This window comes from Tachypleus tridentatus, chromosome 12, assembly GCF_004210375.1.
Source record: "Tachypleus tridentatus isolate NWPU-2018 chromosome 12, ASM421037v1, whole genome shotgun sequence".
NCBI lineage: Eukaryota > Metazoa > Arthropoda > Merostomata > Xiphosura > Limulidae > Tachypleus > Tachypleus tridentatus.
Window position 1 is genome coordinate 4,795,780 of NC_134836.1, and position 24,974 is coordinate 4,820,753.

At 33.5% G+C, this 24,974-nt stretch overlaps 1 long non-coding RNA gene across 2 annotated transcripts in view; it reads right to left on the reverse strand.

Moving 5' to 3' along the window:
* Positions 1-24,974, reverse strand: part of LOC143233122 (uncharacterized) — a 79,593-nt gene that overhangs the window by 18,846 nt on the left and 35,773 nt on the right. Inside the window, exon 2 of one of the 2 annotated variants that reach the window (XR_013017994.1) lies at positions 1,176-4,422. The exons of the other annotated variant lie outside the window; for it this stretch is intronic. This is a non-coding gene — a long non-coding RNA (uncharacterized LOC143233122). The remainder of the gene's footprint in view (positions 1-1,175; positions 4,423-24,974) is intronic. 2 annotated transcript variants of the gene reach the window in all.

The following is a 24,974-nucleotide window of genomic DNA, read 5'->3' on the forward strand; positions in this document are numbered from 1 at the left end:
TATAGATATATTGATTAGCAGTAAAAAAAAGATAATCATCTCTTTACACAATTCATTAGTTAGGCTTTATTTGGAATAAAGTGTACAGTTTCTCCTTATCTACGAAGGAATATTGACTTTCTTCAAAGACTTCAGAAGAGGGCCACCAGCATGGTTTCGTGGAAGACAGAGTTACTTTATAAGGATATGTTAAGATCTCCTACCTTGTTATTTCAAAGGAAAAGAAGAATAAGATATAACTTTAGTGAAATTTACAAGAGTATCTGGTGGATTGATTGGATAAAAGTCTAATTTGTGTGTATTTGTACTATGTTCTGAAGATAAGAGGAAAAGAGGACAGAATAGTAAGATTTTTAAAACACAGGCTATGCTTCCGTTAGACAGTTTTATTTTTCAAACAGGGTGATTGCCTCATGGAATGAGCTGCAGTCTGGAAGTCAGCATTTTACAGGAGTTTAAGCGGAGAATCAGTGGTCTACTGTAATATTAAAGGTTAATTTAAATGTTTGCTTGGTGTGCAAGGACAGCATTAAAGGTCAAATGGTTCGTTGCTGTTCATGTGTTATGCTAATGTTTTTATGTTGAACTGCATCAGTCCAGTTACTATGTTTATGAGTTTACGCGAAACAAAAATCAAACTAAACTGAAATTCTAAACTGAAAAGTACCAATACAGCAAAACATACGAGAAAGAACGAACTTCTGTGACTTTGGATTTAGCTGTATTTTATTTACAAACTCATGTCATAATGTGAATAGTTATACCATTTACAAAATCTTCGAAAAATAGTGGTTCTAGCTACTACTATGAGGTGTAGTAGTCGCTGGGTAAATCTAATGTTTCCTAGGTAAACGACTGTAAACACAAAACACACCGATTAAACAATCTACGTACGTGCTTTACGTATTAGTTGAATAATGTTTACCAATGACAGAGGATGATCATGTTTAAAAAGATAAACATTCTTATAAGATACATGTGGAAAGAAAAACCTTCAAAGAACTGAACTGTTGAATAATTAAAACTTTCTTAAACCATAAAAAATAAGTTAAAATAATCCATAATATATTGTTATTTTTTCTAGAAATTTTTCGCAAAACAACAGCTTTAATTTATAACTGATAGATTAGAGAGAAGAGACAACTAGTCAACAACACCCACTACTCTACACATACCTGTTAGCGGAACTGATCATCACTTTTATAAATCTCACATGACTCCAAAGTGCATAGCACATTTTTGTGTAGCAACAGGCCGTGCGCTATGAAACTTCAGGTTCACTCAAAACCTTGCGATTACAAAGTTACGCCTGACCCAAACTGCTAGATACTGATAACTCATTTGCATTGAGGTGCCTATTTAAAATAAAATAAAGGCGTGTGTTATATTGAATAATATGATATGTGTACTAGTAAGAAACAGAAAGTAGACTCCAATTTGACAACTGTATGTTAATTTTGAAGCACAAAAACACTGATATATATGTATATTTCAGAACTTTCTTAAAGTAATGAATATAAAAACCTTCAAAGAAGAATTATCACAAATTTCATGGACACCCCCCCCACAAACCTTTTTTTCCCTAACATATCAGTGTAACTTTATTAGATTGTACTTATTGTTCAATCAGAAGATATATAAAATTAGTAAAGATACTATTTCATCAGCACGGTCCTCTAAAACAATATACACATGGATACTGCTACACTGGCTAATTACTGTACTCAATTTATTTTGCACGTTGTATTTGGCTAGATTTCTTTAAAATGTTCATGTTCATATCTTTATAAAATAGTGACGCCCTTGTTCACCTTTTTTCTTCATGTTACTTAAATCACTGATAGATTCTAACTTCTTATTTTAGTATTACGAAGGGATCAATTAAAGTTTATTTCCTTTGTAAAGAGGTACTTGTTTCCATCGTATTGTAACTCTATAAAATATATTGTTATTATCTAAACGATAGTTTAAGTAGCCTGCCCACTTATTCCTTCACATTAAAACTGCACTTACACTCAATAAGTTTGTTCGTTTTTGTTATTAAGCACAAAGCTACACAAACGGGCATCAAAACCCAGTTTCTGGCAGTATAAGTCCACAGACATACCACTGTGCCCACACTCAATAGGAGGTTGATAACTTCAACGAAGTTGAAATCACAGAATTTTGGCAAACCTCATTTATACACATTGTTTGGAGACACCATGTATTAGCCTTGTTTACAGTATTTTAATTAATTTGTTTTATTATTTTTAAGTACAAAGCTCTACAGTTGGATAGCTGTGTTGTGTCTGACGCAAGACTCTCATACCAAATCTTCGCATGTAAGCCCTCAAGCTTACTACTGTTATAAACAAATCCGAAAGCTCATCTCGATTTATTTAGTAAACTCTACTGGTTTTGCTTTGCGCAGTTGAAGGGAAGGTGCTTGTTTGTTTGTTTTTGAATTTCGCACAAAGCTACTCGAGGGCTATCTGTCCCTAATTTAGCTGTGTAAGATTAGACGGAAGGCAGCTAGTCATCACCACCCACCGCCAACTCTTGTGGGCTACTCTTTTACCAACGAATAGTGGGATTGACCGTCACTGTATAACGCCCTTACGGTTAAAAGGGCAAGCATGTTTGGCGCGATGGGGATGCGAACCCGCGACCGTCAGATTACGAGTCGAGTGCCTTAACACGCTTGGCCATGCCGGGCTAAAAATGCGATTATGTTTGGAGTGACAGGGATTCGAACTCGCGACCCTCAGATTACGAATCGACTGCCTTAACCACCTGACCATACCGGGCAAACAAACTTCTTATAGCAAAGGCATATCGAGCTATCTACTGTGCCCACCGAGGGGAACCAATGAATTTAGCGTTGTAAATCCGTAGACTTATCGCTGTACTAGCGGGGGGCTATTTCATGGGATTCGCATTACGTTAAGTTGGGAATCAAAACTATGAGGTTAGGAATTTTTTTCATCGTTATATAAACATTTAGATAATGTTTTTATTGGAGCCATTAAAAATGAAGAACACTTGGAATGGCATTTTACCATTCAACTACTTCATATCGTGGCATAACTTTAAGTTTTTTTATTTTTTATTTTTTGGAATCTTTGTGCTATCCATCTCCATTATTGAACTGAGGAACTACAAGCTACTCGACAGTACTCTTGGTCTATTTTAATCTAATAGTGGAATTTGAGTATTATTCTCATAACGGGCCGGCATGGCCAGGTGGTTAAGGCACTAGATTCGTAATCCGAAGGTCGAATCCCTGTCACACTAAACATGCTCGGTCTTTCAGTCAATCCCACTATTCGTTGGTAAAAGAATAGCCCAAGAGTTAGCGATGGGTTGTGACGACTAGTTGCCTTCTTTCTAGTTTTACACTGCTAAATTAGGGACGGCTAGCGCAGATAGCCCTCGAGTAGCTTTGCGCGAAATTCAAAACACACACACACGATTAAGCTAGGTAACTTCCTATTCTTAGCTAGTTGGCTTCATTCCGTTTAAGAGCTGACTTTTCTCCGACGAAAATATCCGATACCCTAGTAGTCCGAAGTTAATTCACTGAATTTAAACGGTTTGTAATGTTCGAAATCTATAAATTCTTATTCAAATATTTATACTTTTACGATTAATAAGCGTTAATTACAATTATTAATTCCGAGACTTATAGTATACCAACTGTAGCAAACCAACAACAACATAAACCTTGGCGAGGTTCTTAAAAGTTCAGTCGGCAACAATATTTTACTCACACGCATATTACACTGTTGATTCTTATACTTAAGAATCTTCTACAAATTTAGAGAATAGGCAGGAATTCCGCAACACATAATTAACACTATAAGTTACATGCATTTCTAAATATATATTAAACTAAAATAAACCATCGATATTGAAATAAATATATATAAGTAAATCCGTTACAGATAATATCAGTTTAATGTATTACCAAAAAGAAAGGCTTTCATTCTATATTACTTTGTATTTTTTTATTTGAAAAATAACAAAACAAAAAACATGAGTGACTGGTAAATTCATTTCTTTGAAAATTTTCCTGAACACTGGAAAAGACAATAACTGTTATCGTGAAGTTATGAAATTTCGCGTATCCATTAAAAATAACTCAGTTTTATTGATGATTGAAACATCATCACTGATATTATATTGAGTCACATTCTGTTCCTGAAATTATTTATCGTTTTTTTTTCTTTGTGCGAGAACTCCTCCCACAGTTTGGGAACTACCAGACTTGGCAGAAAAACTCAGGATGATCCAGGGAATGTACTTATCTAAATGGCGTAGCCATCTACTAATGAGGGCTAAAGCGACTCTGGAAGGCTACCCTAGTATGATGGCGTCTTAAAGATTTTCAGAATCCGCTCAACCAAAATATTACATCAGATTTTGTAGTCCTGGACTTTTCTAAAAAAGAAAGTAAATTAAGTTAATTACACATTTATTCGACGATACATTAACTAAAATAGCCATGAACACCAATGTTTGGATATTATTTCACAAAAATTGTAAAAGTTGTTGAAATGTCCTCTAATTAATGTAGAACGCTTTACTCGGCAGAAGGCTCAAGGCAAAATGCTCGATAAATAAACATTATTTTCTTGAGATTAAGTTAGTTTTGTTAATACATTTAAGATACAAAACTTAAATATTTATTTACTTCGAGATTGGATGCCAATTTTTCCACTGTACAGATAAGTGTTTGTGTTAGAATCGTTTATGAAAAACTACAAAAAGTACTAAATAAATTTCAAGCGGTAGAAACTCCGTCACCGAAAGGCGATTTGTATGTTGTTACATTGTATAATTCAGATGGGAAACTTTTAATGGATCGGAGAACAATTATTACTGAATAAGCTTAACAAATATACTTTTCAAAATTTTAGACTTGTTTTCCAATAAAGAGCATTTACCTTACTTTTGTAGTGACTTAGGTTTAAGTTTTAAAAGACTGGTGCAACCTGATACAAGTTATTTAATTTTATGATTTGAAAATTCCAATGAATTGAACTGTGTGAGGTGGAAATGACCTGATTAGGTTTTACCAATAACAAATATCATTACGATGTGCCATGGTTATTATCTTGGGTTATGATTTTTCATAGGAACTACGACATTTTCCAGTCAATTGAAAATGCTTAGAAAAAACTGTAGCTTGAAGCTATACTGATTACCTAAGCCTCAAACATCTTTTGAAAACAAAGAAGTTTAATTCAGTTTCTGAATAAATAGAATACTCCACCTTAAATATGTTATGTATATCAGCAGAAACCTGATTTTAGCAGAACAATAGTGATGCACCATCAAAGAAGGCTATTCATTGAGATCTTCAAGCCACCAGCATAATAAGAATAAGCAAAATAAGCATATTTTTTCACGAAATCTCTTGAGGGACATAAATCAACTGGTGTTTGAATCTAAAACGTTACACAGGAAACAAATTCAAGGTTTTCAACTTGACAATGTTCACATTTGATTCTCCACGACCTCTATAGATCAAATGATTCACCAACACGACGAACAGTGAAAAATTCAAAAGATTGAGGAACCTGACATAAATGTGTCTGATCGTTTGACACTTACATTGGATTTGGTAAGTTTCACGGTTTGTGGAAGGAATCATATTGCCAGAATGAAGGATATATACACAGAAAAGAATAAGAATAAACACTGTTTATCTTCGTCTTCCACGACTACGTTCGTTTTCAGTTTTGTTTGCTCACTGCTTATTAAAGTTTATACTTTTGAAGATATTACTAGTCTCTATGGACACTGTCTTTATAAACACTGCGTGTTTCTTTCTCTAAAACCTTGTAATACACATACCTTGAAGTGCGTGGTGTGGACACATAAAATTATTGTTGTCTCAAGAGAGCTTGTATTTTTAATGTGTTTAAAAGATCTGTTTTTTTATGGATTACCTTTAATAACTATCATGTTGCTTGCTTTAACTGGGACTCATCTTGCGACGTCACTGCACTTTTATATACAGCTAAGTATGTAGATAACTGATATGGCTAGATGAACTGGTTATACCTTCTTTCAATAGTGTAAAAACTTTACAGTTTCAGGTAGATTTCGTCGGACACATCAACGACGTGCAGATTTCTATAAAATTATTTTTTCGAGAAGTGTTACCAGCTTGTCCTATCATCCATCACACAAAGGATTGATTACCAGCTATTACATGTGTCTGATTAGTAGTCTCCTGTATAAGGCTACTTCTGCAACCACAAACCCGTCTTCAAATTATTCTACAAAAACGGCCACTGTTAGGCCGTCAACAATACTTTTATTAAAAAAAACAACATCGAAGGTTATGACTTAGAAAGGTATTTAAAATACCAAAAGTTAGGACGTTAAACCCACATTTAAAACCTTAGGACTAATTTACAAATATCCTTATATTAGGACTTATGTAAAACACATTTGTAAGAAAATAAAAACAGTATATTTACATTCAATAAATAAATCTATTTCAGTCATAAATGAATATTACAAAATATGAAATAATATTAAGAACCTGAATAACAACACTTTACAAATACTGAAAGTGAGAATATATAAAAGTGAAGCCATCCCGGAACCTTCAAGTAGACCTTTACAAATATCTTAAAATAAGAAAAAACACAGAATACCAACAGGGTTTGTTACATACATCTTGCCACGCCAAGTAAAGTCATGCCGGAGCCTTCAAGTAAACACAAAACATCAACAAAGTTTGTGGCGTAAATATATATTGAAAACCTATAACATATACAAGTTTATTGAAACTTCCAAAGTTTGAGTTTTACTAGTTTGTCTGTATATCAAAATTATACACACACATAATTATTTTTCAACTTTTACGTAGGAAAAAATGAGTTAACTTTGAAATTAATTGTATGTGTGTGTTTGAATTTATCTTTGTTACTTTTTCTTCACACACTACATTTAACTCTCACTTCAACATTACTTAGCTTCTGATAATCTGCATAGGGGTGTTATCAAAGTGTGTTTGAGGCCACGTGACTGTATATATGTCTGTGTTGCAGAAATGAAAAAAAGAAAGACGGAAACACAAGAAGGCCAAAAACATAAACTCCCAAATACAGCTTTTTTATATATTTCCTGAATTCATCATTACAGAGTTTCAGACTGTATACCAATTAAAATCTGTCAGTTTGTTGGTTCTTTGCCTTTCTGAGATAAAGTTTTAACCGCATTATTAATTTTAACACGTAGAACTATATCTTGTTACACATCAATATGTACAACTATATATGGCTGACATATTAAGCAATTTTTTGCAGTAATTTCCCTTAGCTTTTCTCAGAACATTCAAATTTTGAAAATGATATATCTTTTCGTCAAATTTCATAAAACTATGCCATATAATCAAAACGATAATGTTTAAAAAATAATACAACTTTACTGGGGAACTTATTTTTGTCTTACGGTTGTAATTTTATTTGTGCTTTCAATATATTCACAAAATGAGAAGTAATTTAAACTTTCAAGATGAGTAAAAGGACGTTAACATATTCGGGCTATGTTTAGGGGTAATCAATATTCATAAAACGGCATGTACATATGTGTCTCAAACTTAAGATTTGGATGGCAAAAGTTATATCACAACTGGGATTCTAGGTACAGAACATATAACTGAACTTAATCTCCTAAATTATATCGAACGTTGTGATTACTGAGAAAGAAAAATTAGATAAGACGCCCACTTTGAAATATTTTGTTGAGTTGCTAATTGTGATAAGACGTGCTTGAAAATATTGTTTTCAATGTAGGAAGAGCATGACTAATGTTAAAGTTCATAGTTCATCAAGAGCACTTCAGTATTACTGGAATGGGTAGAAATGAATAAAAACCCTATAATCCGAGCGCTTTCAAAAGGTGGACTGTGCTTCAGGGGCAAACTGGGAATTGGCCAAAAACGCTTATGTATAAGTTAGACAATATGTGTGTGGTTTGAGATTTGAGAACCAACTACGGAGCAACCAACATATATTAAAGAAAAATATCAGTTTCAAATCCTCATGTAAAGCTTTTATTATATCATCCTGATTAAGATTTGATCAGATTACTTATATTAAATAAAAATATCACTTTCAAACCCTTATATAAAGCTTTTATTCAATCATTCTGACGTAGATTTGATTAGATTATCTATATTAAAGAAAAATATCAGTTTCAAACCCTCATATAAAGCTTTTATTCTATCGTCCTGACTGAGATTTAACTAGATAACCTATATTAAAGAAAAATATCAATTTCAAACCCTCATAGAGAGCTTTTATTCTATCAACTTGATCTATAAGTGAAAAAACAAACCCGAACATCTCAAGAATTCGAACTCATACTCCAAGTCAATCTGGAGCAACGCTTTCATCCACAAAGTGAAGGCTGTGGTTGGTTACAAGAAAGAATCCCAGAACCATTGTAATTTAGCAGGGAAGATATCCTGATGTTTTTAACAACAGACAGGGAGTTACAGTTAAGGAACACCTTATAAGTCAAATGTCCACAACTTACCAATCATGCCTCAAAACAAACAGTTCACAACCAACTGTTCTCAATAACTATTTTCGTGGAAATTGTATTTAAAGTCACTAAAGATTACTCAAAAGTCCAACTATATTTTCTTGATGTTTTGATTATCACAAAAAAGTAAACTGACTCACACTCCTACCTCATTTCTTTAGTAACCATCCCAGACACATTAAACATAATATACTGTATAATACATCCAAAATAATAATACAGATTATGAGAGAGGAAAAGGCTATTGTAGCTTAAGTAATTTTTGGTATACAGGAATTACCCAGAAAGCTTAACTGATAATAGCATTAAACGTGCAATACAACCCAACACTAAGAAGCCTACAAACACCAAAATAATATCAAAACGTCTTATCGTTATTTACATACTATCAGCAACTACCGACAACCCAAGAAGTTCTAAAGACTTTTACGCTACATTCATTTACTAAAAATTATAATATCGGTTTTTTTTCCATTTTAGTAATAAAATGTGCACCATACGCTAGCTACATTGGAATTAGTAATATAATATCTAACTTAGATAGACCAATATTTTCTGGTATCACTAAATAATTCACTTGTAAATCGATTCACTGAACTTTTCTTTTACAAGCAGTTTTTACATTGGCCAAATGGATAATCTACGAGAATTTTTAAAGTCAGAACAAAAATGACAAATACAGTCCTCAAAATATTATTCTTTCCTGTTAACATTTCCACTATTGCACTACAAAGTCCAATGACCGTTTAAGAGAAATGTATTTTTATAACTATCCTTTCCAATACTGCAGTGCTATTTTACAAACACTAATATTTATATAGTTTTTCATTAAAAAACCCAATGCATCTCTAACCCGAAATAAACGTCAAGCATGTAATCAGAAAGCATCTACTGCGATAGGTGGTAGTATCACTTTTCTGTTCTGGAAATGTTTGTTTAACTTATTTTAAAATGTTTTGTTTATTTTGTAATAAACTAAGACTGTAATTATTAATTTTAGGCCGCTAGGCTACCAGTGAAGGGTGTGTGTGTGTCTGCTTTCTTATAGCAAAGCCACATTGGGCTATCTGCTGAGTTCACCGAGGGAATCTAACCCCTGATTATAGCGTTGTAAATCCGTAGAATTACCGCTGTACCAGTGAAGGGGCGTAACTACTACCATTTTCAACTTTTTACTTTATGATCCCCTCACAGTTGCCTAGTGGTATGACTGTGGACGTAAAACTCTTAAAACCGGGTTTCGATACCCTTGGTTGGCAGAGAACAGATAGGTCATGGTTAGCTTTGTTCTTAATAACAAAAATTAATATCAACAATCTTATAATCATCATTTTTGATATCTTATTTTTACGCTTGAGTTGGTGTTCCATTTTCCTAATTATACATTTATAGTTCACAGCAATATTGAGGCGTGATTCAGATGTTCAACTAAATAATGACGTGTTTTCTTGTTACTTCAGTCAATGTAACGGTTCAAAAATAATTACAGAAAATAAATCAATCAAATATACTTAAAGTTTTAAACGTAAATGATGAATAAAATCCTGCACATATAATTAATTCAGGAAATGGACAAGTATATGTAGCAACGTTTAACACCTTTAATACACACATACACACACAAATATAAACTTGTTTCATGAGGGATGAAATATTTCTGGAGTTATGACGTAATGGAGGTAAAATGTATCACTTTTATTAGATGCATTAAATAGCATTTCCTTATTCTGACAAAGAAATACCCATATTAATACAAACAGGAAAGTGCAATACTGATACGTTTGTTTAATTTCGCGCAAAGCTACACGAGGGCTATCTGTGCTAGCCGTCCCTAATTTAGCAGTGTAAGACTAGAGGGAAGGCAGCTAGTCATCACCACCCACCGCCAACTCTTGGGCTACTCTTTTAACAACTAATAGTGTGAGTGACCGTCACATATTGACGCCCGCACGGCTGAAATGGCAAGCATGTTTGGCGCGACGGGGATTCGAATCCGCGACCCTCAGATTACGAGTCGAATGCCTCAACCAACTGGACATGCTGGGCCTACTGATACGTTAATAATCCAACCAATGAAGGCCTGGCATGGCCGAGCGCGTAAGGCGTGCGACTCGTAATCCGAAGCTCGCGGGTTCGCGCCCGCGTCGCGCTAAACATGCTCGCTCTCCCAGCCGTGGGGGCGTTATAATGTGATAGTCAATCCCACTATTCGTTGGTACAAGAGTAGCCCAATAGTTGGCGGTGGGTGGTGATGACTAGCTGCCTTCCCTCTAGTCTTACACTGCTAAATTAGGGACGGCTAGCACAGATAGTCCTCGAGTAGCTTTGTGCGAAATTCCAAAAAACAAACAAACCAATGAAAGTGAGGCAAAACGTTTTTCTTTAATTAGTTTTCTGACTGTGGTGAGCATATTTATAAAACCTTTGGAATTTTGACCGCAACCACCCTTGGATTATTTTCACTATAGGCTGTGTGTGACCCATAACGTGTGGAAAGGGATTACATCAAAATAAAATTCGTTAATGTTTTTAAATAACCCCAAAAGGCACATGGTACAGTTGCTGCTGGTAGAAAACAAATTGCCAATGTCCACGCTAGTACATGTGAATTATTTTCCTTACGAGTATCTTGTCTTTCATTTGTTCTGGATGAGTTTAACCAGAATAAATAGAGCTAAAAAAACAAACTACCAATACGTACATGAACATCCTTGTGGAACACTTATTAACAATACTTGTACACACTATAATGAGTAAAAACATTTTTTTTAGTCTCGAAAAGTGGTAATTAAATGTCTTAGTAACTAGACGTCAACACTTTTATAATTAATTACATAAGTGTTACATATCAATTAAGAAAATCTGGAAATAAATGGATGAATAACATTTTATTTAGTGCTTTTTGCAAATATAACAAAATATTCATGTATGAAATATTACAAGCAATTATCTAAAAATATCATGTTGACATGAGAAGTAATAAACATGTTAAAAGTAATAACTATACATACCGTGTTCCCAAGAGTTTCTCAAAAATATATCTGATGCAATAAATAAAATGGTTAATATCTCGATAACTCCTTCAAGCCGCCCTCCTGTGGTGTAGCCGAATGTCTGCGGACTTTTAAGATATACTCACCTTGATAATTCGTATGTACTGAGCTTCCAGTTATAAAATTGTATTTTTAGGTAAACTCAATTTTTAATGAGCATAAAATATTCAGTAATGCAAAAATTTACTAAAATTATACAGTTAAATAAGATCAGAACCGAAGATTGTTAATTGCGCTGTTACAACTCACACTAATGGTATAATAATAGTTGATCATTTGTTTTGAATCTGTTTCTCATAATGGTGGGGAATGAAGTTATTTAGTACAGTAATACAATATAATTAGTTCAAATAATCAATTTCCTAAGTTTACGCTAGCTTCACCAAGGAAACTTTGCCATATTAGAAAAACCCCCACAGTTGGTTTAATACTATAAACTACCTAATCCCGAGAAAATTAATATTGATTTAAATGTTTCGCATAAATGTTCAGATAAAGAGTATTCAAATTGAGGGCTAAAAGAGAGAGGTAAACACAAGAGTCCTTCACTCAAATCAGTTGTAATTAAATATATATTTAAAGAAGTTGCAGGATATTGTGCTATTCAAAAATTGAAATAATCATAGCTAACAGTAAAAAAAAAATAACTCAGTACTGTGTTACAGAAGATCAGAATTTCATAGTTAATATGCTGGCCAGACAAGACAACAATAACGTAGAATGTTCATGTATTCTAAATCTGTGTAAGTTTTACAAAATCGTGTAGCTCAGCAAACCCTTGTTGATCTTGTTTTATCTGCCTTCGATAATCTCTAGGGATGTTAATATTCTGCTTCAACGTTAAGCAAGAATGTTGAGAATAGCACTTTCCTTCAGTGCAATAGCAGATGATGTCTAAAAGTCATGGCCTTCCCTATTTTAACTGCGAACAACCAGTCACATGTAAACGCTAGTCACTATGGGTAAATCAGACGTTTCCTGTTTATCAATCCTAGTATTTAATCACTGAAAGAACTATGAAAATAACTTGATTTAGTTAATTAGTTCTTATTATGCTCTCCTCAAACCTATTTACACATATCTTAAGTCTTCTTTCACTGGAGAGAAAACACAAACATCTCGAAAATGTTGTTTCTATTTTCGGTCTTTGCCATCCTAATACCACTACCTAAATACATGGATATTTTTAGAAATTTGTACTTTTCGTTATCTCGTGGTGAACACAGCACATTATGTAGCCTTGCACTAAGAAAACAATAACTTTTGTACTTAATGACAATAAAGCAACTAAAACAGTTCACTGTTGTGACCAAAAGGTTACTTTTAAATTCATTTTTATACAACCAGTAGTATAGATGTTTTCTATACAATCAATAGTACAGATATGTTTTCTATACAATCAATAGTACAGATATGTTTTTATACAACCAGTAATACAGATACGTTTTTATACAACCAGCAGTACATATATGTTTTTTATACAATCAATAGTACAGATATGTTTTTATACAACCAGTAATACAGATACGTTTTTATACAACCAGCAGTACATATATGTTTTTTATACAATGAGTGGTACAGATACATTTTTATACAACCAGTAGTACAGATATGTTTCATAATTTTCCTTTTCATCGCCAAGCTAGTTTACGATACCAAAGCGTTTCTACTAAAAATACATTTGTGTCTCCGTTTTATACCAAACAGTTCGTCGTAATGTTCCTTAAAATACAACAATGGGTGTTATGTGTAAAGAAATAATACGGGACGAACATCTTTACATTACAGACACATGACGTAGATCTTATTTTAGGCCTTACTCTTTTATCGCAGTCTCTCGCTGGGATAGCGGTAAGTCTACGGATTTATAAAGCTAAAATCAGGGGTTCAATTCCTCTTGGTAGATAATCTCGCAGATACGTAGATCATTGTGGCTTTGCTATAAGAAAACACTTTTATCGCAACAAAATCAGTTTCAAATTTCATATTTGTATTTAAAGCACATCATATGCTATTGTTACAAGCTCTACGGAGGAATTTTCACAAATTCTACAACAATACAGGTTTTACTATAATAGTCAAGGTTGGAAACGTTATTTCTGCATCTATTAAATTGTGTTGTCAAACTGCTACGACTCACTATTTAGACTGGCAGATAAAATCAACTATTAGATAAATGTTATGATAACTATTTTCTCTGACAAAATCGGGTATTATTAGATAAGTCTCATAATAATTATTTTTACTGACAAAATCAGCTACTAGGTAAGCTTTATGATAACTATTTTCACTGATAACATCAAATATTAGATAAGCCTCATGCTAAGCATTTTAAGTGATAAAGACCAACCATTAAATAAGCCTCACGATAACTGTTTTCTCAGATAAAATAAGCCATAAGTTGAGCCTCATTATAATTATTTCACTGATAAAATTAGCCATTAGTTGATTCTCATGATAACTATTTGCACTCACAAAATCAGGTATTAGGTAAGCCTTATGATAACTATGTTCACTGAGTAAAATCAAACGTTTCTTAACTTCAGACTTCTCGTTACCGACTTCTTTGTATTTTGTCCACTAGCGGCGAGGTTCACGTATATATTGCGCCATATTAAGTATTTGTTTCGAATATCAAAGCAAAACCATATAAGAACCATCAACGCTACATATCAATAATTTTGAACTGCCATATGACGTAACTATAACATTTGTCTACTACAAATTTACACACCCAGTATAAAGTGACCAAAAAAAATGGAAGGAATCATTTATTTTCTACGCAAAATATGTAAGGAAACCCACAGTAATTAGTGATATTAATTACAATTAATTGGAGTATTTATGAACAAAAATTAAATAAAAATGTGACTCGTTTGTTATAATGAATCTCGTAGTTAACGAAATTATCATGAATTCACAAGAAATTTGGCGCATAAATACATTAAAAAGTGTTTTAAAAAAAGTCGATCAGGATTCATATGGATTTCATCGACCGGTAAGGTTATAGGCAGTGGCGTTTCTAGGATTTAAATGATTCAGGGCTCGGAACCCTAGGCGCGGGAATTTCCAGCGTTTCAGTGTAATATCGATTATGGTCTTCTATTCTGATTTTTCAAGACAACACCATCTGGGTATTTGGGGCAATATCAAATATAATGGGTACACGGTCCCCGTGTGCCAGCGCCTAGCGACGCCTCTGGCTGTAAGGATGACTTGTAAAAAAATCTTGTTAGTTGTTTTACTATTTTAATTTAAACTGAAAATACACATATTCAACCATAACTTATACCACACGAATTATTTCATACATTTCAATATAATATGAAAGTATATACGTAGATGCAGGGTATCTATATATGATGCGGGATATAATTATAATAACTCATTCAGTCTGTACATCTCACTCCAGCTGTAGTTCCCATAAAATATTCGTTAATGGAACCAGCTGCTGAGCGCTTTGAAGCGCATCTCCACGCTATGCTTGATTAGGAGTCTTTTCGTTCTTAAAATTAGTGTTGTATGGAATGGATTCACGATCGAAAACCTTCACTTTATTCTCCCCATTATTGTTTTACGTCTTCAATATTCTTATGCTCCAGATAAAATAAAGAAAACATAGCGCATATTTAACAGCTCAGTATAAATATTTACAAAATCAGATTACGGAGAAGTTTATCTTTTATTCAACTTTCGGTAGCTTCTTTGAATGTGTGTGTGTGTTTTCTCATAGCAAAACTACTTGGGGTTATCTGCTGAGCCCACCGAGAGGAATCGAACCCCTGCTTTTAGCGTTGTAAATCCGGAGGCATACCGCTGTACTAGCGGAGAGCAACTTCTTTGAAGTTAATCACAAAGCTACATGATGAGACATCTGTGCTCTGTCCACTACAGGTATCGAAACCCGGATTCTAGCGTTGTAAGTCCGCAAACATGCTGATGTGCCACTAGAGGGCACTTTCGATAGCGTCGATGCTTATACCATAAATCAAAATCTACTAAAGTCGCCCCTAGTGTCATAGCGGTACGTCTGCGGACTCACACTGCTAGAAACCTGGGTTCGATACCCGTAGTGGGTAGAGCATAGATAGCCCGTTGCATAGCTTTGTGCTTAATTTCAAACAAACAAACAAACAAATCAACCAAAGTTTTATAAAATGAAATAGTAGCAATAACTAGAGACACGATTAAAATTATCTGGAATTTTTTATTCTTCCATTCGATTGACTATTAATGTATTAATCGTGATATTTGTATATTACATGTATAACAAACAGATTGATCTAGCTCAAATGTTGCAAATACAAATGCACTGAGCAAGTATTTAACATGTCCAGTTCCACCACTGATTAAACATGAATGTTGGAAGTGAGTTCAATTATTTCTTTTCAAGTTTTATTCCTATCAATTATGGATTACTGTACAATGAACACTACGCAACATACTTTACTCTACGTTTCAGTGTGTTAGAGTTGGCCAAATAATATTTCTTACAGCAGTCCAAGCACTGTAACAAATGTAACAAAAGCAATTCGAAACCAAGCAGTACATTTCTTCGAAAGATAACACTCTGTAACAAATTTTTTTACTTTTTCTTTTTCTTGGGCAGATAGTGTTATTTTCCAATTGCTTATGTCTAAAATAAATGGAAAAGACCTATTTCTCTCTTCAAACTTTGCTTTTGTGACCTGGGTAATGAACTTTTCAAATTTACTCATTTTCCAGAGCATTCCAGGTAGATTCAGTGCTGAATAGCTGATAGAGAAGTTTCTCGAACTTACAAGAATGTTCAAGAACTTTCTAGAATGTTGTATAACATACGAGAATTTTCAAGAACCTTTTAGAATTTTCTAGAACTTGCCATAGTAATATATATATACAGGGTCTCATCACTCACCACTTCAGTTTAGTTCTAGCTGCCTAAGTGAACACATAAACCTATCTGATTTTATCAGAGATGGCATCAAGAAGCTGCAAGCATTCTCCAGACGTATTCTACTATGTATATAGCCAATTTATCAAGACAAAAGCGAAAAAGTACTCTGTGACAGCATCTGCTAAAATGTGTGAAACCTACAAGGTATATTTCGACATGATTGTTGAGGATCAAGACAAACCCTAGGCACTCATTTTACCTGCGAGCACTGCAAAAAAACTCTAGAAGGTAAGACAGACAATTTTTGCTTGCTTCAATAGTAAGATTTTATATTATACAAATTTTAGACATCTTAAAATTTAAATATCTTTCGGTGTACCTCAAAGAAAAAACAGTGTCAAGACCTTGCTAGAAGCCTTGAAGTTTGATGAGTATGGCTGGGAGGTTATCGGGGACTTCAAAATGGTGGCATTCTCCAAGGAGGCTTTACCAAGTTTCCCTGTTGTCTTTGCCTTTGGGATAGCAAGGACACCGCAGCGCAATACAACAAGAAGCACTGGCCACAAAGGACCAAGTTCTCTGTAGGGAGGCACAATGTCAAGTGTGAGCCATTAGTGGATCTCCAGAAGATGTTGTTCCCACCATTGCACATAAAATTAGGTCTTATGAAACAATTTGTCATAACCCTAGATAAAAAGTCCGCAGCCTTTAAGTACCTACGAGACTTCTTCTCTAAGCTGTCTGAGGCAAAGGTCAAAGCTGGTATCTTCGTTCGACCACAAAAAAAGAAGATCCTGGACTGCACAGAATTCCTCAAGAAGCTCAGTAGGAAGGGAAAAAAGCTTGGGGCAGCTTTGTCGCAGTGGTTCGGGGATTCTTAGGTAATCACAAGGCCGAAAATTATGTGGAACTGGTTGAGGCTCTGGTGAAAAACTACGGCAAAATGGGCTGCAAGATGTCCCTGAAAGTCCATGTTCTTGACGCTCATCTTGATAAATTCATGGAGAACATAGGAGCATACTCAGAAGAGCAAGGCGAGCACTTCCACCAAGATATACTGGACTTTGAACACCGCTACCAAGGAGCGTATTACGAAAACATGATAGGAGACTATATTTGGGAGGTGGTACATGAAAGTGATTTACATTACAGTCGCAAATCTCGAAAAACTACTCACTTCTAAACATTTTTATTTTTGTATAATTTTAGTATAGATACATGTAAATCTTAATTCATATGCTGTTTTATTCAGACCTTATGTAAATGAAAATGTGCAAATTTGCTCTTTTTACATAGAAAATAGGTTAATTTCTAAATTTCATCCTCCAGGTCACAAATGCAAAGTTTGAAGGAAATAATGGCCATTTTCTGTACTTTTACAATATAAGCAATTAAGAAATAACACATACTATCCAGGAACAAAATTTGTGTTACATAGTGTAATGTAAATAAAGCACACTACCTGTATGCTGGTTCCTTTGTATAGCAGCCTCTCTTCATTCAATACAAGTTAAATCCAGCCCTCTGTACATGTATAAGTTCATGTTATACAAAGCCTGTTCATGGATATTTCATTCAGGTTTCATTTTGTAACTGAATGAGAAAATTTGAAACCCACCAGCAACAGGAATGACAGCTTAATCAACATACATATGTTCTGAAAGCATTTCGGATAATTTATTTTAGTTACGGAATCCATAATGAACCACAATCTCTGTTAAAGTGTTCTAACTTTATTGCACAACTCTTATAAAACCTTTCTTTATTATTTGACAAATTATTACTAAAATACGAGAATCTTCCCACTTCAAACAAAACTGTTGGTCAAGGTTGGCCAAAGCAAGCTAATCAAGAAGACAGCCGCTTCTTGCTAGAAAATAATAGGTTTAAAAGTGTCGTAACTACAAAAGACGCCCGTACATAAAAAATAATTGGGCTTCGTATATTTATTTCTCTTTAACTGTAGTTACGGTTCTGGTTAATTCGGACCCCTTTTTGGGTTGGCATACTTACGTCACTGATAACGTCTAATATTTCGAAAAAGCTTTTTTTTTCTTCTTTTTCTATGCACTCTTTCAAGTGTTTTACAAGTTGTGAAACCGGTCTGATTCGAATAAAGACTTTTATTTCAGAAGCATGAGAATGTTTTATATATATATAAGCAAATGAATAGCTCTTATATATATGTATGCGTATATATACAAAGCATTTATAAATATCTCTGGTATAAATTATGAGATCTTTCAACCGGTTTCATGATTTAAATGTCATTTATAAAGCTTCACAACCAAACTTTCCATATATAACAGCTACAACACTTGCATACATAAACACAGCACTGTCAAAGTAACTCAAAACCAGTACTAGTCAAATTGGTTCAAATTGTTTGCCGTTACATCTGATGTATTCAGGACAAAGATTCACCTTTCCTTTGTTATTATTTAGTTAAATAAAAATTAACGTATACAGTTACTTTTAAACACCCCTACTTAGATGTGTATTGACGTAAATCAATTCAGTGCTTTACATGAATTCCGTGTAAGCCGGCCAGTCGTTATTTAATGTGGAATCTTGTGCACTAACCTGGAGTTCTTTTACGTTTCGGAAAACAAGCTTTCTCCATTAAAGTATCTCGTAAAATATTCACTAAAGTTCAAATACAGCCGAACTAAAACAGAAGTCAGCAAGGAATGAAACTGTTACTTAAAAATGTTGTATACGTACGTCGTCATATAATATCTAATTTTTTTATAAAAAGTTTTACTGGTAGTATGCTAGTTATCTTAGATGGTTCAATGGTCTTCATCCGCAAGTTTGAGTTTATTGGAGACGAGTTTTTATCCGTTAAATCGTTTTCTGTTGTTTTTTCATCTATGAAGTTAAAAGAACTAGTTGAATAAAGCCTGTTTAACCTTAGAAACTATATACACATAGCATGCTTGTGAAATGCATTGTCAAATAAAAATTAATCTTAGTAAGATCACATTTCAGAGACTGCAAATGTTATTTTTATGAAATGGTAAAAGTTTTTGTTTTTTTTCAGGCAGATATCTAACAAACACTGGGTCAAAGGTATTTTTTTTTCCAGTGAAATAAATTATTTTGTATGTCTGACGAATTTATCTCAAGTTAAACATGAAATATTTTTGGTCCTCATCTCATTTTATAATGAAAATTCGTGTGTACCAATGTACATTGCATGTTGCGTGTGATCTAAGTTTCTTAATACGCGTTCTCCGATGTGAAACAACGTCTTTATTCATGACCTTCGGATAATATTTATGATACCAAATTATTCTCGTGACAACAAAACTGTCATATGACACGAACTATCGCAAGCATAACACACGTCGGGTGATATTCCATAGAATGTTTGAAAGGTACAAATCACCCTGGTATGATGATAACTTTTTCTACATGCAAATACCCAATTTACTCATTGTTTCTAATTCAGAGCAAATTGCAGCACGAATTCAAAAACAAATCCACTTAATTCCAACTGCTTTAAATTACACAGTATTCCTCCATAATTGAATTTGCTACTGCAAAATATTTCTAACAGCCTTAGCTTCGAAGTGCACAGCTACTGCAATGAGATCGGTTATTTCATGCAACAGTTGGTTTAGATATCCTAAAATACAGCTAGTTAGATTGGGATATGTTTTTAACAACTTACTGTTATATACAACAGTTTAACACAATACACAATATAATGTTAATGAAACATATTATGGCTTAGCACAAACAGTGAAAAGGCTACATCGCTATTGTAACTAATGGTTACTTCACCAAGGCACTTTAATCTTGAATCGGTTATTTTTATCAAAGATGTAAAGTGTGGATTCTTAACTTTTGTATTATATAGGAAACCAGTGTTTGTCGCTACATCCAACACAGTTTACTCGTTTGAATTATAGTTTCTCAGAGTATAATTGTTAGCTTGTATTACATAGGAAACCAATGTTCGTTGGTACATCTACCACAGCTTAACCTATAGTAGCTTGAATAATTTGGAAACAAGTGTTTGTTGCTACATTCACGAAAACTTAACCGATTGTCGGTCTGCATATAATTATTAGCTTGTATTATGTAGGAAACCAGTGTTTACCGCTGCATTCACCGCAACTTAACCTATTATCGATCTGTGGATAATAGTTTTTGTATTATGTAGGAAACCAATGTTTGTCACTACATCCACCACACCTTAAGCTATATAACTGATCTGTGCATAATTGTTAACTCTGTACGTGAAGAATGTGAAACTGTTCCTATTTTAAATGTAGTCAGTGATGAATTGCTACGGTAACAGTATTTTCTTTGGTCTACTAATTACGACGCCGTATTGAATAATACAGTCGACATCAATGGCAACTGTATGTTGTCAGAATTGACTTCGCAACAACACGGTAACTTACACTACCATACTGTAATGTTTAAACTATAATGTATTAATCAAATATATATATTGTTTTATTGCGTACTTTGGTATACAATAAACGTATTTTGCATGATTAATAGAAGATTAAAAAGGAGGCTATTATCTTTTATCTGTCGCCCACCGACCTCACAAAGTTCGCTCCAACATGATGTTTAACTCTTTGATCGGATATATTTTCTTAGAAAGTTTGCTGACACAGTCCTACAGGAGATCAGTTTATTTTCATTACCAGCTTTTGCACAAATCAATGGAAAGCGAAAAGGAAAAATTATTTTTGATGCAATTTATCGTCAGTGATGTTTTAATTCAAACATCCTGACCAAATAGCATGCCTTTACATCCTTCCCTAGCTAACTTCATCCAATAGAATTAAAGGAAAAGAACAGCAACAGTCTGCTATCGGTTACAATGCAAATTGTTAAAATGACGAGTTTTTAAACGAATAGGGACTTCTCTGTAGCAGATATTGTTGATTTGGTTTTGCGAAACAATGTGTTAGGAATATGGTGACGTGATAAAGGTACATAACCTCTATTGCGGAACTGATAATATATTATAGAATATTAGAAAACATTTACAATTATAACGTGAAGAATATTACTATTAATAAAAAGGTTTGAATGAATTCACCCTAAGTTATTATTTTCTTTCACAAAAGAATGTACATAGATATATATTCAGAGAATACAGTAATTATTATTACCATTTATAATTTTATTTTTGAAATACGAAACGTGTTAATGATGCTTACATATCAATACGCGCTTCAATCATACAAAATATCTATACATTTCTTTCTAATTTTGTTAGCTTACTCAAAACCTCTGGACATTGTTTCTGATACCTACAACAACAGACTGGCCCTTAAAAACAAATTGTTGGAAGATTAGTGTACTGGTATTATACATACATCGCTTCGTAAATTGTCAATATGTAACCTAGGTAGCTTTTAGTGTATATGTATTTGAATTAAGTAATTTTGTTTTGTTTCCAAGTATAGAATTATGAAAAACATTCAGCTCTTAAAGTATATTTAAAACTTAATACACTAAATGTATGCAGATATCCATTTAAACATTTTATAGGAGCACTTTCAAATTTGTAGTTTCTTTGTTTTAGAATTTTAGATATATATACATATAGCCGTCACTAATGTCGAATTAATATACCAGAAGAAAGAAGCCAACTCTTGGGTTAGTCTTACCTGACCGAAAATTTGACAGTCACTTTTATAGTGCATCTACCACCCCAAAACGAGAGCAAGGTTTTACGACAATGGACTTAAAAACAGTAGAAAATCAATGCCATAAAGCATAAAAAGAAGTTTTCAAAGTTCTAAGTTAAAAGCAATTTTTTTTTCATTACAAGACTACAAAACTTCTTCAAGTAAAACATCGGATTGCGAGTTAAGGCTGTTGTGCATGGCTACTGAATTGAGTGTTTGGTCAATAATAGTGGCAATTCAAAGGGTCACACACTAAGAGTGGACATGAATGATGTTGCATTCTTTATATTTATGTATATATACATATATTGTAACGGATTTGCTACTATACATTTACTGTAATACCTACATTTGTTTCAGTTTAATGCATGTGATGTATACTGTTGGATCCGTATTGCACAAGTCCCGCCTATTCTCTAAATTTGTAGAAGATTCTCAAGAGCAAGATCAACAATATGCGGATTTAGAAAATCCTGGAGAGTTGTCGAACATTATTGTACGTTTGAGAATACCGAGTGTCTATGTAAAAACAAGTCATCACAAGATGACAAAAGACATTTTTGCATTGTTTGGTAGCTACAAGTAGTGTACTATAAGCCTCGGAAGCTATATTTGTGATTAACACTTATTAATAAGAAAAACTACAGATTGACCAGTAACGTTATAGATTTTGGACATTAGAAACCGTTTAACTTCAGTAAACTATCTTCGGACATTTGAATTTGTATGAGGGAATTGAATATCTCCGTCGGTAAAATGTCAGCTTATAAGCGGCATGAGACTAACCAAGCTACCTAAGTTAAGCGAGGTGTAACAATATCAAATCGGAATTAATTTACTTGTCATGGATCTGTATTGTCGATAAAATACTCAGTTCTAGACCAGATACAAGAAAGAGTATAGTTTGTAAGTTTATAAAATTCTTGTAGATAAACCAATACTTTAATAATTATTTGTAATAATCATTTTTATAAATTGTATGGTTGTTTTCTTTGGATATTAAAATATATTTGTGTTAAGAAAGAAAATTGTGTGTATCAATTTTGTTGGTAGATATTATAAATTTGCTACATATTGACATTCAATTAACTTCTGAAAATAGAATACAAAAAGATAATGTAATCTCCTCGTATTTCTAGCAGGAAATACATGTTTCGCGTTCTGTATTTTTGGATCGTTTATTCTCCCCCTCCTTTTTTTAGACATTTGAAACCTTTATATTTCTCAGTGGGTTATCTTCTAAGCTCAAAGTTCATGCAGATACTGGGAACGCAACTGCAATAATAAAAATCATTTATCTTATCATAAGCTGTTGTTTTTGTTGTTTTTTGAATTAAACACAAAGCTACACAATGGGCTATCTGTGCTCTGCCCACCACGGGTATCGAAACCCGATTTTTAGAGTTGTAAGTCCGCAGACGTACCGCTGAGCCGCTGGGGGGCTTTATCATAAGCATTACCCGAGACGGATTTTTATCCATTTGTTTAAAAGCAAAGCTATATAAACATTGGGATATCTGTGCTGTGCTCAGCGTCAAGAATCGAACCCCTAATTTTACTGATATAAGTTCGCAAACTTAACGTCGATCCATCAGTGGACTTGCGAGACCCTTCTGAACTCTATATGAATACAACATAAATAAACCTAAACGCACGAGATATTTCATTGTATATTGTAATAAACAGTTGTGGTCTTCTTCAGAGTATTCAGAGTATTTCCACAACATGGTAAACTAACCAGAATGTTTCACAGAAACTCTTGAATACAGCAATATCAGTTCAACAGTCTGTTTACTTACAATCATGACTGGACAGTTATACTCAAAATATCAAACTCATCAAATCCCGGGAAAGGTATATAAATATACCAAATAATTACTTAAAGCTAACTGATGTAATTTTAAAAGTATTAAGGTTTGTGCTATTAATGCTATCACTTTCAAAGGATTGGTCTTTATAGCTAGACATATGCGTACAGATGATGTTGAACGATTCACGTCGTATACTTACAAATATACGCAATCTTTAAAGACATTGCGTTTTCTTATAGCAAAGCCACATCGGACTATCTGCTGAGTCCGCTTGGGGGAATCGAACCCCTGATTTTAGCGTTGTAAATCTGTAAACTTACCGCTGTATCAGCGGGGGCCTTTAAAGATATAAAACAAGAAGTATTTTATACGTTGAACAAACCTCATTAAGTTTCGGCTTCCGCTTGTACATGAATAAACTCTCTTTCACATAGAGGTTTTATTCATCATTGGCCCTTACTGATATCTAAAAATAATCTAAACGGACGACTACGTCATACTAACTTCATTTATTTGGCGATCTTAAATTTATATGTTATTTTACTCGCGTCAATCGCTTTTTTGTAGCAGAACCAATGAAACCTTGCTTGCAACAAGTAGAGTTAAGTTAATTAAATACATTTAAGCTTTCAGTGAATAAATGCGATCTTTATATTTGAAAAACTACAGACGACATCCTGGTTTAAAAATGCGTCTCATTTGTACATGTGGATCATTCTACAAAGTAGGGTGTAGTTATTGTTTGACACACAAATAATATTTGCCCATATATGGGAAAATTATAAAGACTAGATATTTAGGAACACCTCACGTTGATAATTTAATACAGTTTCATTTGTTGGGTTGGTTGTAAATTATTCATTCAACAAAAGAAGCACAAAAAACATTTTGAAATAAAAATTTCTTGAATTTGTTAAATTCTTTGCGCAAAAGTTCATAGGTACTTGAACTAAGATGTTTAACAAGTTGTCTTTAAACACAATTCTTATATAACTTGTAAAACTAAAATGAAGGCTGGTAA